The sequence below is a fragment of the Lissotriton helveticus genome, chromosome 12 (assembly GCF_964261635.1).
Source record: "Lissotriton helveticus chromosome 12, aLisHel1.1, whole genome shotgun sequence".
NCBI lineage: Eukaryota > Metazoa > Chordata > Amphibia > Caudata > Salamandridae > Lissotriton > Lissotriton helveticus.
In genome coordinates, this window is record NC_136073.1 from 170,264,173 (window position 1) to 170,276,539 (window position 12,367).

Here is a 12,367-nt window from a genome sequence, read left to right on the forward strand (position 1 = left end):
TAAGGAAAAAAGGTGGGGGCTTTCATCATTTGGAAAAAAAAATGTCCTGGACCAATGAAAAGTGTTATTTTCAGGTCACATGACCCGGGCTTTCATCATTTGGAAACCAAAACTGTTCTGCACCAATAAAAAGTGTTATTTTCAGGTCACATGACCCGACGCGCTTACGCTACGCACCCCCGGGGCTCGTCGCGTAAGCGCGTCGGATACTTATGTTGCGCGATCGTATGCGCTCGAGTGCTTCCGGGTGCGCTTACGCCGTGCGTATCACGCGGACGCGGCTACGCGATACGTCACGATGATGTTTGGGTGCGCCCCGGGGCGCGTCCCGGGGCGCTTACATAGCGCGTTCGTATGCGCGTGGGTGCTTCCGGGCGCGCTTACGCTGTACGTATCACGCGGACGCGGCTACGCGATACGTCACAAGGATGTTTTCGTTCGCGGCAATAGCGGTAACGAGACGCTCCCCGGTACGCGCCCGGGGCGTGCCGCTAAATTGCGCTGACCGGGGCGCTCCCCGGCACGCGCCCTGGGAGCGCTCCACGGCAAAAAACATTTTTTTTTTAAATCATAAAAAAATAGTATTATATAACTATACAATATAGGATTCATTATAAAAAATATTACATTTCATAGGTTTGAGGCCCTATATATAGTTAGTAATTAGCATTTACAAAACCTTTGAAATTCACTGAAAAAACCACAAGTTTCACACCAGTTATAATTAGGAATTAGCATTTAAAAAACCTATGAAATTCACTTAAAAAACCATAGGTTTCACACCAGTTATAGTTAGGAATTAGCATCTAAAAAACCTATTAAATTCACTGAAAAAACTATAGGTTTCACACCAGTTATAGTCAGCTGGAAATTTTACTCGCATAAAACCATTGAAATTCCCACGTTATAGTTAGTTGGACTCACTATAACTTGCGCGTGCAATGCACTGCTGATGACGTCACATATTACATCACTCATGACATGGTCAGTGACATCACTCATGACATCACTGATGACACCATCCTTGTGACAGAGTGACAGACCTCCTTTCACTGAAATGTAACCCTTGAAACACATATTCAAAAATAAAAACTAACATTTTCAAAAAAATGGAGATAGCCATACCAGTTACAACAACCAATTCAATTTTTCCACCATCTATATACTCATGCACTCATTCACCAACAGTTCTATATAGTCACTCATACATATACTCACTCTTCATATGAAGTGATACACCTATACATCCTCTTACACACCGACAGTCATCCTAAAGATACTCTCACACATACTCACACATGCAAATAAACTATTGAACATCCATTTATTTGCATATACAGCTATACACACACTACCACTTTACTTCTAAGGAAACTTACACATACTTACTCTCTTAAACAATCACTTATAGAAACACATACTAATTTAAACAGGAACTCTTACAATTCCTCACTCTCACATATACTCACTTATATACATCAATCTTAACATATACTAGATTAAAACATATGTAGTTACTGATAAACACACTAGTGAGACAGTCATTCACTCACTAACACACACATATGCACACTCATCCACCCATACAGTCCTGCACATATGTTGTCTTCAAAACACATACAAACAGAGAGTCAGTCATTCATGCATCTATGTGCTAAGTAATACCCCCACCAAACTATACAAACACTCATACTGATACTAAGAAAAATATCTAATAACCCATATACATACACATGTAGCAACTCACCAACCCATGCAGGCACTTATACACAAAGTGAAACACTAATACATATATTTGAATATTTAAACATTACTCTCTAATATATGTATTCACTAAGATACACTTAATAAACCACTTAACCAATCAATTTTTTTTTTTAAACATCCATGTAAACACTTATTTAAACATTTATTCTTTCATCAACTTTTACATATACATATATAACACATATTTTTTTTTTAAAAGACACACATTCACTGGATGGTGTCAACAGTGATGTCATGAGTGATGTCACTGACCATGTCATGAGTGATGTAATATGTGACGTCATCAGCAGTGCATTGCACGCGCAAGTTATAGTGAGTCCAACTAACTATAACGTGGGAATTTCAATGGTTTTATGCGAGTAAAATTTCCAGCTGCCTATAACTGGTGTGAAACCTATAGTTTTTTCAGTGAATTTAATAGGTTTTTTAAATGCTAATTCCTAACTATAACTGGTGTGAAACCTATGTTTTTTTCAGTGAATTTCATAGGTTTTTTAAATGCTAATTCCTAACTATAACTGGTGTGAAACCTATGGTTTTTTCAGTGAATATATGTATATTAATATATATATATATATATGTGTGTGTGTTTTCAGATGTATAGATTTATATATGGTATTAATTATTAGTAAGATATATTTAATTTAACATTATATTAAAGGTATATATTAAAATATTTAGGATTTACTCCTTTAAACTAGGTATATGTGTATATATATTAAGAAACAATATTTGTGCATGTTTTTAAAGATATTAGTATGGGAAAAAAATATTTTAGGTATTTTTTACCTTGTCATTATAAAAATAGGAAACAACATATTTGTAAAGGATATTTTTGACACGATATTTGTGTCACACAATATTGTTGATTCTATATTGTGTCACGGATCCCATTGTGGTATTGCTACCAGGGGTTGAGCTCAGTATAATGTATCTCGACCTTTATTCAATACCACTGAGATGTATGTTGAGTACTCATCTTTTCTGGGTGTACCTACAAATATGTATTTATTTTACCGTTTCTAGTAAAATAATGGCATGATCTAGTCTGGTTTTCAGGATACCTGCAACAACTATGCATGAAGACACTGTGTACAAATAATACATTTCAAACGAGATTATTTGCGTATTTATGTGTCATTCAGAAAATGTAAATGGGTTGTAGCATTTAGTCGGTGATCAGGACGTGCCCGCTGGGGTTTAAAAACCATGGGGCATATTAACAAGCAGCAGCTATAATTATCGCTGACCGCTGTTAGTGTGAGTAAATCTATCGCCCGCTATCGCTGGCGATAATCTCCATATTAGCGTTGTATTAACAGCGCATAACGCCATGGAGACAAAAATCCCAGCGATAGCGGGGATTATCGCCGTTTTCAATGGAATATTGCTGGTTTTCCAGCGATATTCCATTGAAAATGGTGATAACCTTGTTGATAGGGCAGGGCAATCTTAGCCATGTAATCCACCTCCCATTAGATTACATGGCTAAATCAGGTCAAAAGCAGGCATTAGGAAAGTAGCGTTAACTGTGGTTAGCGCTACTTTTCCTAATGCTCTGCTTGTTAGCGTGCAGCTTGATAATAGGAGAAATGTCGCTTAGCGACATTTCTCCTATTATTTTGCTCTGAAATGCCCACTTCGCATCTCATTAGAGATGCAAAGCTGGGCGTTGTTGAAAAGGGCGCAAAATCAACAAAACACGCGATAGCGTGTCTTTGCTGATAAGGCGATGAAATTATCGCCGCTTTTTGGACGAAAACGGCCGCAAAAGCGGCGATAATTTCATATCGCCGCCTTGCTAATATGCCCCCATCTTCTTTGGGAAGCTAGACCGCCTTTGACTACCTACCCTCCGCTGAAGACAAACGAGCGATTGGTAAGCACTGTAACTCAAGCACATGGGTAAAGAGTTGGCTACAAGAAAACATGGTTCAACAGGAATGTCGTGCGTCACAAGCCATGCCTATGACACAGCATAATAAGACTTATTTATAGCGCCGTCTGTAAATGCTTAACATATTGCTGTTCACAGCACTTGTCCTAAAATAGATATTAGGTAAATAATGTGAAATTAATCAACTGCCGGGACGATTTGGCCTCCTACTTAGGCCGCCCTTTGATGCAAAGCTAGGTGGGACCTTTGTGTGTGAATTATGAAATGCCCAGTAGCTCTGTTGATGCAGGAGCAACATGGTGCAAACTGATAAGGACCTCCTTACCAGTGTACTCTGCCCTGTGCCCTGCCTACTCCTGCCATTCAAGCCCTACCTGCAATCCAACTTAACTCTGGCCTTGTCAATAGCATTGTTCTTTTTTTAGTTTCTTCTGTCCCTGCCCTTTTGTATGCATTAAGGCCTCAGTAAAAGTGCTGAGGTAATCCAGATTCCACCATTACTGCTGGATCCAAATGAAAAGATTTGTGGTCATTTGCATGACCTAGGATTTGCTGGTGGAAAAGAAGGGTTCTTGTCCCTTATGAAGTAGGGTCTGCATGTAATGATTATCTATGTCACCAAATTTGGCAAACACTTTGTACATGCCACCTCCTCGGGATGGGTCGTATTCGGGTAGAGGATGAGATATAAATACATATAATTCCCATAATTGGTAAGTAGGGTGCTTGGGATCATCTTCGGATACTAGGGCTCTAAGAACCAGATGCACTTGCCACAAGCATCAAGAGACCTCGGTTGCATCCTACCGTAGAAGAAGGTTTGACTTACAGAACACAGTCTAATTCACAGCTGCACGAGAAACATGCATTATTCTGTTTACGCTTTTGTAACTTTTCTTCTGTTTCTTGTTGACAAGAGGAATTCGGAAGCTGGTGAGTAGCCTGGTCCGTGCCAGACTCATGCCCAGGGCCTGGAATGATTAAGGCTTACTTTGAGAATTCTGCAGAGAGCCTTGTTGCTGGCACTCAGTAGCCCACATTGTTAGGTTTTCCAGATGAAATCAAAGAGCACAGGACTGATTATTTAGACAAATGGGACTGGCTCATAAGAAACTAGAGTCTGAGAAGTTAGAATTTTCAAATCATTTTTTTGCTGCAATTAGATTTTGTAATCCCTGCTGTAAATAATAAGCGCAAAAATCAATATAAAAATATGTGGTATTGGGCGTGCTTTTCTGCTCACATTAGAAAAGAATTTGAAGTGATATGTTTTTGTGACTTTTGTGCCTGTATTAGTACTTTGTTTTTAGCTTTTTGTGCATACTGTTGCCACCAGAAAAATATACTGATCGTAACTTTGTTTGCAAGGGCACGTTTTGCTCAGCTGGTGAGAGGGAGCAAACACCTATCACTTTTGATCTAAATTACTCATTAGGAAGGCTATGCATCTGCAGGGAAGACTTCCATTTGTAATAGAAACAATTGTTAATTTGATTCTGGGGCAAGTGTCTACATTTGTCTTATTGTACTATTACCTTTGTCCTTTAACATACCTGTACTTGAATCTGTCTAGTATTACTGTTTCTTCTATCATGAATTTGCCTAATATCTACAAAGTTCATGATCTGCCAGGCATATATGGACTTATGTGGTCGTCATTATGTTTTTTTTTGTTTTCCTTTCAAAGATGAACTAGGCCAATCTTGGAGTGGCAAATAAAATTAATGAGATGTACACAAAAGTGCATTTTTAAAAAGAGACATCAATTCTTAAGTTTAAAAAAGGAAGAAACATGTAATAAAGCTAGCTCAACCAAAAAATGGGATAGGGTGGGGGAGTAGCAATTTACGAGCTTCGATATTGGGGGGTGAAGGGGTGGGAATGTTAAAGGGAAAGCAGCCCCTGGGAGAGAGAGAAAGAAAACACATGCAATCCCATGGAATGCTATAGGCAAAAGAAAAAATAGTCCCCTGATTGCGAGCTGGGGAAGGATACTAGTCATCCAATCGAAAGTATGGTAAATCAGCTATGCTAAAGGTGAGGGACTAATATAAGAATAGGAATAAAACCCATTGAATTAGAAGCATTAGGGTGAATACAAAACCAACCACTGGGCAGCAACGAGCTGACCCAAAGCCCACTGTAAGTGTTGGTATGATCTACAATAACTCATAGGCAAGACCTAACATTACTACTGTGTGGATTCAAACACAAGGCTTTTCATTAGCTCTATATGAGAAATGCAGCGGAATTGAATGTTTACCTTTGCAAACTCAAATATGGCAAGTTGTTTCTTTCGAATGCATCCAAATGGTAAAGCCATATTGTCTAAGGCACAGTCTGCAAAGATTGCTATGGTGGGTAAAAATGTGAAAATTATTTATTTTTTTCATAATTTTTCAAGTTTTGAAAAGTGTGCAGCTACCTGTAATTTGAAAAATGAGCCCTAACATCAGTCACCTTAGTGGCAGGACAACTCTGTTCATGCGCCAATGAGCAACAGTGATATATAGATCTTTGTCAAGGATCATACAATTTTCCCTGAAATAGACATTGGGATTTCAGCCCAAATTTTCAAGTCAAGTAATCTTGAATTAAGCCACAGGAAACACCTCTTACCTTTTGTTGCTTTACAGTAATGAACAATACTTTGTGAATAGTTGTGTTCTGAGATCTAAGATAGTTGACTGTTCAATATTTTCAGAACAACTGATGTGCAAAAAATACCGGTGGAATCCTAAGACTACCTGGCACTAAATTATAAAACCTTGGTACACCAAATGTAATTCAAACACTAAAGATTATCTGTAAAATAGTAAACAACCCCCCTCATAACTCCATAATTTAAATAATGCATAGGTGTGGATTTCCATAATGTAAAGTTTTTTGTAAGGAATCAGAACACTATATTCACATGATTATGTCCTTTGCTTAGAATGCAAAAGTAGAGGATCACACCTTATTAAAGGCATTATAATAAATAAACAATACATTATAAGGTCATAGAGGAGTATAGTAACGGATCACAGGCTGGAAATGCAATGTTAAACTAGTTGCAGGGTACTAGGCATATTGTAACATTATTGTCCTGTACTTTAAATGGCTATTCAGCTAAGCATGTTGCCCATGACTCTTGCTTTGTGGCAGCATCTCTCATTTATTTTGGGGGATGAGATACTAAGATTGACAGTATTGTCCTGGCTTGTCCTTAAATTGGCCTCAGAGCCGGGCCTGAGTCAGGTCTTTGGCCAGAGACAAATGAGAAGGTTTTAGTTCACCCAACTGTAGAATGCACCCTGCCCACCCCGACACGGTCCTCACTTTCTGACATTCCACGGCAAGTAGTGATAATTCCCCACCGACTAGCCGCAGGGTGCAGCCTTCCCGTCCATCATTTCATGCTTAATGATGTCCCACCATGGGCATCCTAGATCAATACATGTGTTATGGCCTATGTTTCTTTAAGAGCTGTTCTTTGCATGGAATGTAATCATGGAATAAGTTTGGGTTGTCTAGGGGTTGTCAGTTATGCTCTCGGGGTCCTGAGTAGCGGATGCTACATCGGATCTTTGGAAGTAAAAGCAGTCCATCTGTTCATTCGTGCTGCAAATTCTTTTCAAACTTGACGTGGGGACATAGAGGTTCTAATTTTTGACATGGTCTCATAGTCATGTAAAATTGGAAGATGTCAGCCTATTGCACGTTGGGCGCAATGTTCCCATTTTGCCAGATTACCAGGATATAACATAATATAAACTGTGCACACTCTGGGCCTGATTACGAGTTTGGTGGATGGGTTACTCCATCACAAACGTGACGGATATACCGTCCGCCATATTACGAGTGCCATCATTTTCCATTGGATATAATGGAACTTGTAACCAAACTCGTAATTACGCCCTTTGTGTTTGAGGAATCCACCGGCCTTCATACCTGCCTCTATATATATGGAGGAGTTAGACTAACGTTCCCGATGCTTGGATTCCTGTGCATATGCCATCCTTGCTTCAGCTTGGAATATGTATTTCTCACTTACATGCACACTTTTGAGAATAGCCCAAATAGCCAATGCAAGTAAGGAACCGCGAAGGCATGGAGCACCACCTCACCCCTAACAAGCAGTGCTCGTAGGCATATTACCCTTTGTTAGACATAACAGAGCAGATTATTATACACACCTTGTTAATACGTTTTTTAATTAATTATTTTACACAATACTGGATTGTTTGGAGCTCCAAGACAATTGTGTGGCAGAGGGCCAGTAATGACTAGTACAGACAATTGGATCCAGCAATCCAGTGCTTAATTTGTAAAAAAGTAAGTGCAATGGACTAGTCTAGAGGCCACTGCAGCCTGCACCACCCACTCCCTGTGCCAGCCGTGAAAATGCTACCTGTGTGTAAGTTTGAAAATTCAGACAGCTTGAGGCCCCCATGCTATGAAAATGTCTATAACTGCAGGAATTAGTTGCTTATTATTGTATATTAAATTAATAAATAACTGTTATTCTGCTCATCTCTAAATAACACAAATGGCGCCCCATGTGGCAGCTGTCATAAGTGCCGATACTGACAATTAAGTGCCAGTGCCAAGCACCGGAAACTACCAGCTCAAATCAAGCACTGCAGCAATCCAGTGCTTCTCTTTTCGATGCTACCTGTTTAATTGAGGACACCCTACCCTCACTGGGTTGAATATTCTAGTAACATTTAAGCCATTCTTCCTCTGGCAGGCCACCTGTAATGTAATTCAGGGCTGAAGGTTGTGCTGAGAAGGGAGATGTTTCTCTTTAGAAATATGATAGTGTTATTGACCCTCTGGGTGGAACAGGTTGCTAGTCCACAATTTTTAGAATTCATGTTTGAGTTTCTGTAGGGAAACTATCCAAGCGGACGCTTGAGTGATTTACAAACATCTGAAGCAGCAATCTTACACTCTGAAGGATACCAGAAAAGGTCACGACAATATAATAAGCATATTTACAAAAACCCTGTGCATTGAAAGATGAAACATTAGTAAAGATAGACATTTCTCAAATATACAGTCACAATGAAATATTTGAAAATGAGAAGCTGCTTAAGGGGTATTGATTTAAGTCCAGGGGCAAGTGAGGTATCCACTTTGAGGAAGGACAATGTCAGTAAACCCTAAGCTTGGACTCTGGATCCAGCTAGATCAATGTACTATTCAGTCTTTCTCCACCTTCATCAGTCACCACTTACACAAGAATATGAGAGCCACTGGAAGAAATGAGAACAGGGGCATGGGATAAGAAACATTACACATACAATGGACTCCATCACTCTGACTTGTCACTTCTGTTGGGCACTGATGTCTGGAAGGTATGGGAGGTATACAAAGGCACTAGCAGCTATTTTAGTAACCTCCAACTGAATTCCTACATCTAAACGTAGAGTAATCAATTCTCTGTGCTCTGATGTGGCACGTGTTATTCCTCTGAAGCTAAACTCACAAGAGATATGTATCTTGAATATACAAAGCAAACACAAGGAGATGGTGGACGGACCACTGAAACTTTTTAGACAGACACCCCCAGTCACAGATCTGGGTTTAATCCATCATCGTTCTTTAGCTCACTTCACCACCCCAGTTCAAACCCAGCCATATGCAAATCAGTCTAGACCCTGTTCCTCGTGCGAACAGTCAAATCTGAACTGCCAGGCCAGGTCCAGACGTAGGTCCCCTGCTCACTTTGCCACTGGATTCAAGCTAGCCTGGGTGATGAGTGGTGAAACCTCAAAACCGGTTCCAGTATACTTGTTTCCAGTCCAGGGAAGACCTGGCTTGGCAGTTCTTGCTGGACTGTTCTCATGAGGGGCAGGGTCAAGACTGATTTGCGTATGGCTGGGTCTAAACTGGGGTGGCGAAGTGAGCTAAAGAATGATGATGGATTAAACCCAGATCTGTGACTGGAGGTGAGAGTCTGAAAAGTTTCAGTACTCCATCCATCATCTCCTTGTATCTTCTTTGTCTTGAATATACATTCATCTACAGCTCAATCTATAAGCAAGATAAATCATAGATCTTCATTGCAAGGTCCCGGTTGTGGCAGCATTTTACCACAATTGCCTAGCAAGGATGCTGTGAAACACAAGATAATGTATTAAACCTTCATCAAAGATAGTGTAATTATGATGTGTTGGTGGGAACAATATTTATGATTCCGAGGCTACTTCCCAAGCCGCCACACCGAGAGAGACATGTGACCATGAGTGGTGCATTGAACTTGGAAGCTAGTGCACTGTTTTTGGAGAAAAAGAGGGAAGGGATTGCAAGAGAGAGATAACCTGATGATTTCTTCCTGAGAAAATAATTATGTCTTAAGTATATACATCTCGTGGGGGAAAGTATACTGAGCATACACAGTCCCTAAGTGATACATTCTGCCTATGTAAAGGGCAGACAAGATGTAATAGTAAAGGTAAACAATCCTAACCTCTTATACAGAATGACCCCAGTCTAGGACTTACCAAGTCTCACCAGAGGAATTCTGGTATGGGTTTAGAATTCCTCCCATAACTTGAAGACCGTGAAGACTGGAGGAGATGGCCCTGTGATGCTGAAGTTCATTGAGACGAGAGCGTCCCAGAAGTGGAGTGCGCCAGAACAGGTGGGTGTCAAAGGAGGACAGAGGTAAGTTCAGAAGGCCATGTAGGATATCCAGGTCCAATCAGCGCAAAGCCCACAATGGAAACTAAAGAAAGGGAGGAAATGGAAGGAATGGGGGAAACAGTGCCACTGCAGGAAAGGGCGAAGAGTTGGCCTAACGGCTAGGGCGCTCGACCTCGGACCTGGGGATCTGGGTTCGAGTCTCGGTAACGACGCCAAAACCTCCTGTGATTCTGGGCAAATCACTTAATCTCCCCGCGCCTAAAAAAATGAAAGTGTGTCCTCATGTAACGTAACTGGAAAATATGTAAAGCGCTCTGATACCTGATTCGGTTCGGGTCTAGTTCGCGCTATATAAATATCTGCAAAAAAATAAAAAGAATGGTGATCCAACTACCATTGAGGAGCTATTTTACCTAGAAGATGTGAGAAAACCGGCAACCTCCACTTCCTCTTCTTAAGTTACCCTGGAGGTACAAGTCTTCCCAAGGGGCCTTGATAGGATTGGTCCTGTTGTTAATAATCTGACCTGGACCTCTTGCCTAATGCCTCTGTGCCCCAACTGACCAGCCATCCAGAGCCTCCATTCCATTTGTTCCCTGTTGTGTTTTTTCTTGATGTGTCGTAAATCCTAGGAGATTATTTGATTGTTCTCAAGGGTCTATTCTTGACAGTTGGCTTCTGCTGTCTGCAAAATATGTGAGTTCATAGCCTGCTGGAAAATGTAGTGCATCATTGAGACACCATTGTGTAGATAAGGAATTACATCTAATTTTAAGGTAAATCTCATTCTACACCTTTCAAACATAACTAGAGAAGGAGCGGGAAGGTGTAGCCATTTTATTGCATCGTATTGTGTCAAGGAGGATCATTAGTGCAGCGAAGAGGCCTGCAGCTTCCTGATAAGATAGGTGTTTGCAGCAGGTAGCAATGGGTGTTCAGCTTTGGTGCCTTACAAATGATGGATCATGAGGTGAACATGCAGTGGCTTTTGAAGAGGCAGCCATTTCAGTTTAATAAGAACCGGGGTCATGTTTCAGTGATTAGTCTTGCCGCAGAGTTAGGAAAGCTCAAAATGCACTCGGGCCTATATTCAGAGTGGAATTTAAGAGAAAATTAAAAACAAAGCTACCTACATGACTTTGATTTGCAACAAGAAAATTAATACTGGTGGATTATGAACATAATTAAAAAATAAGCATCAACAAAAGATTTAAACTCATTACTGAAGGAGTACAGGAAACAGCAAACATATAGCCTACCAGTTTGATCAAAATTGTTTAATTTGTCTTTAGCCAGTGAGCATATGCATGTTGAGTGCTTTACTTATGTGGTCACATTCACATTTGTAGTTATTTTGAGCCCTCTGACTTCTTGAATTCTGAAAGAAACTTAAGACCTGGTTTTTTAAGTAGTTCCACCAGGCCCTAGGTGTGCCCAGGATCACACCTGCTTAGCACTAGGTTGCCCTCCAGGGGATAATGTGCTCTACAAATCTACATAACATAAAATATATTAAAATAATAGAACCATACAGTCTGGCTTTCAGAATACCTTTAATGAATATGTATGGTGTACAGCTTTTTATTGTCACTGAATACTCTCAATGAATACCCACAAAACTAAAATGGGGAGTGGAGAGGTAATGCTCAAAAGGAGCGCTGGAGTTGGGTACGTCCTCCTCTAGAAACGTATAAGAAACATTAGAATCCACCCTCAGATAGACTTAAAATCACGTACTCACAGATTGTGAGTGTTTCCTACAGTGGTGGGGAGCACACGGTGTTTGTTTAAATACCCCTCATACTCCGAAAGGGCCCTTGGTGTCATGCTTCATCATGGGGGTCTTCCCACAGCGGGGAAACACACACAATCTGTGAGTACATGATTTTAAGTCAATTTGAGGGTGGATCCTCATGTTTCTTATATATACCCTCAATGATTACCTATGAGTACAATGCACATATCCCGGGTTTTAATGATGTTTATTTCAATATTTTTGGGTTGTTCAGAAAATGTGACTCGATTTTAGTTTTTCCGCTGGATTAACAAGTTGAACCCTCAAATATTTTA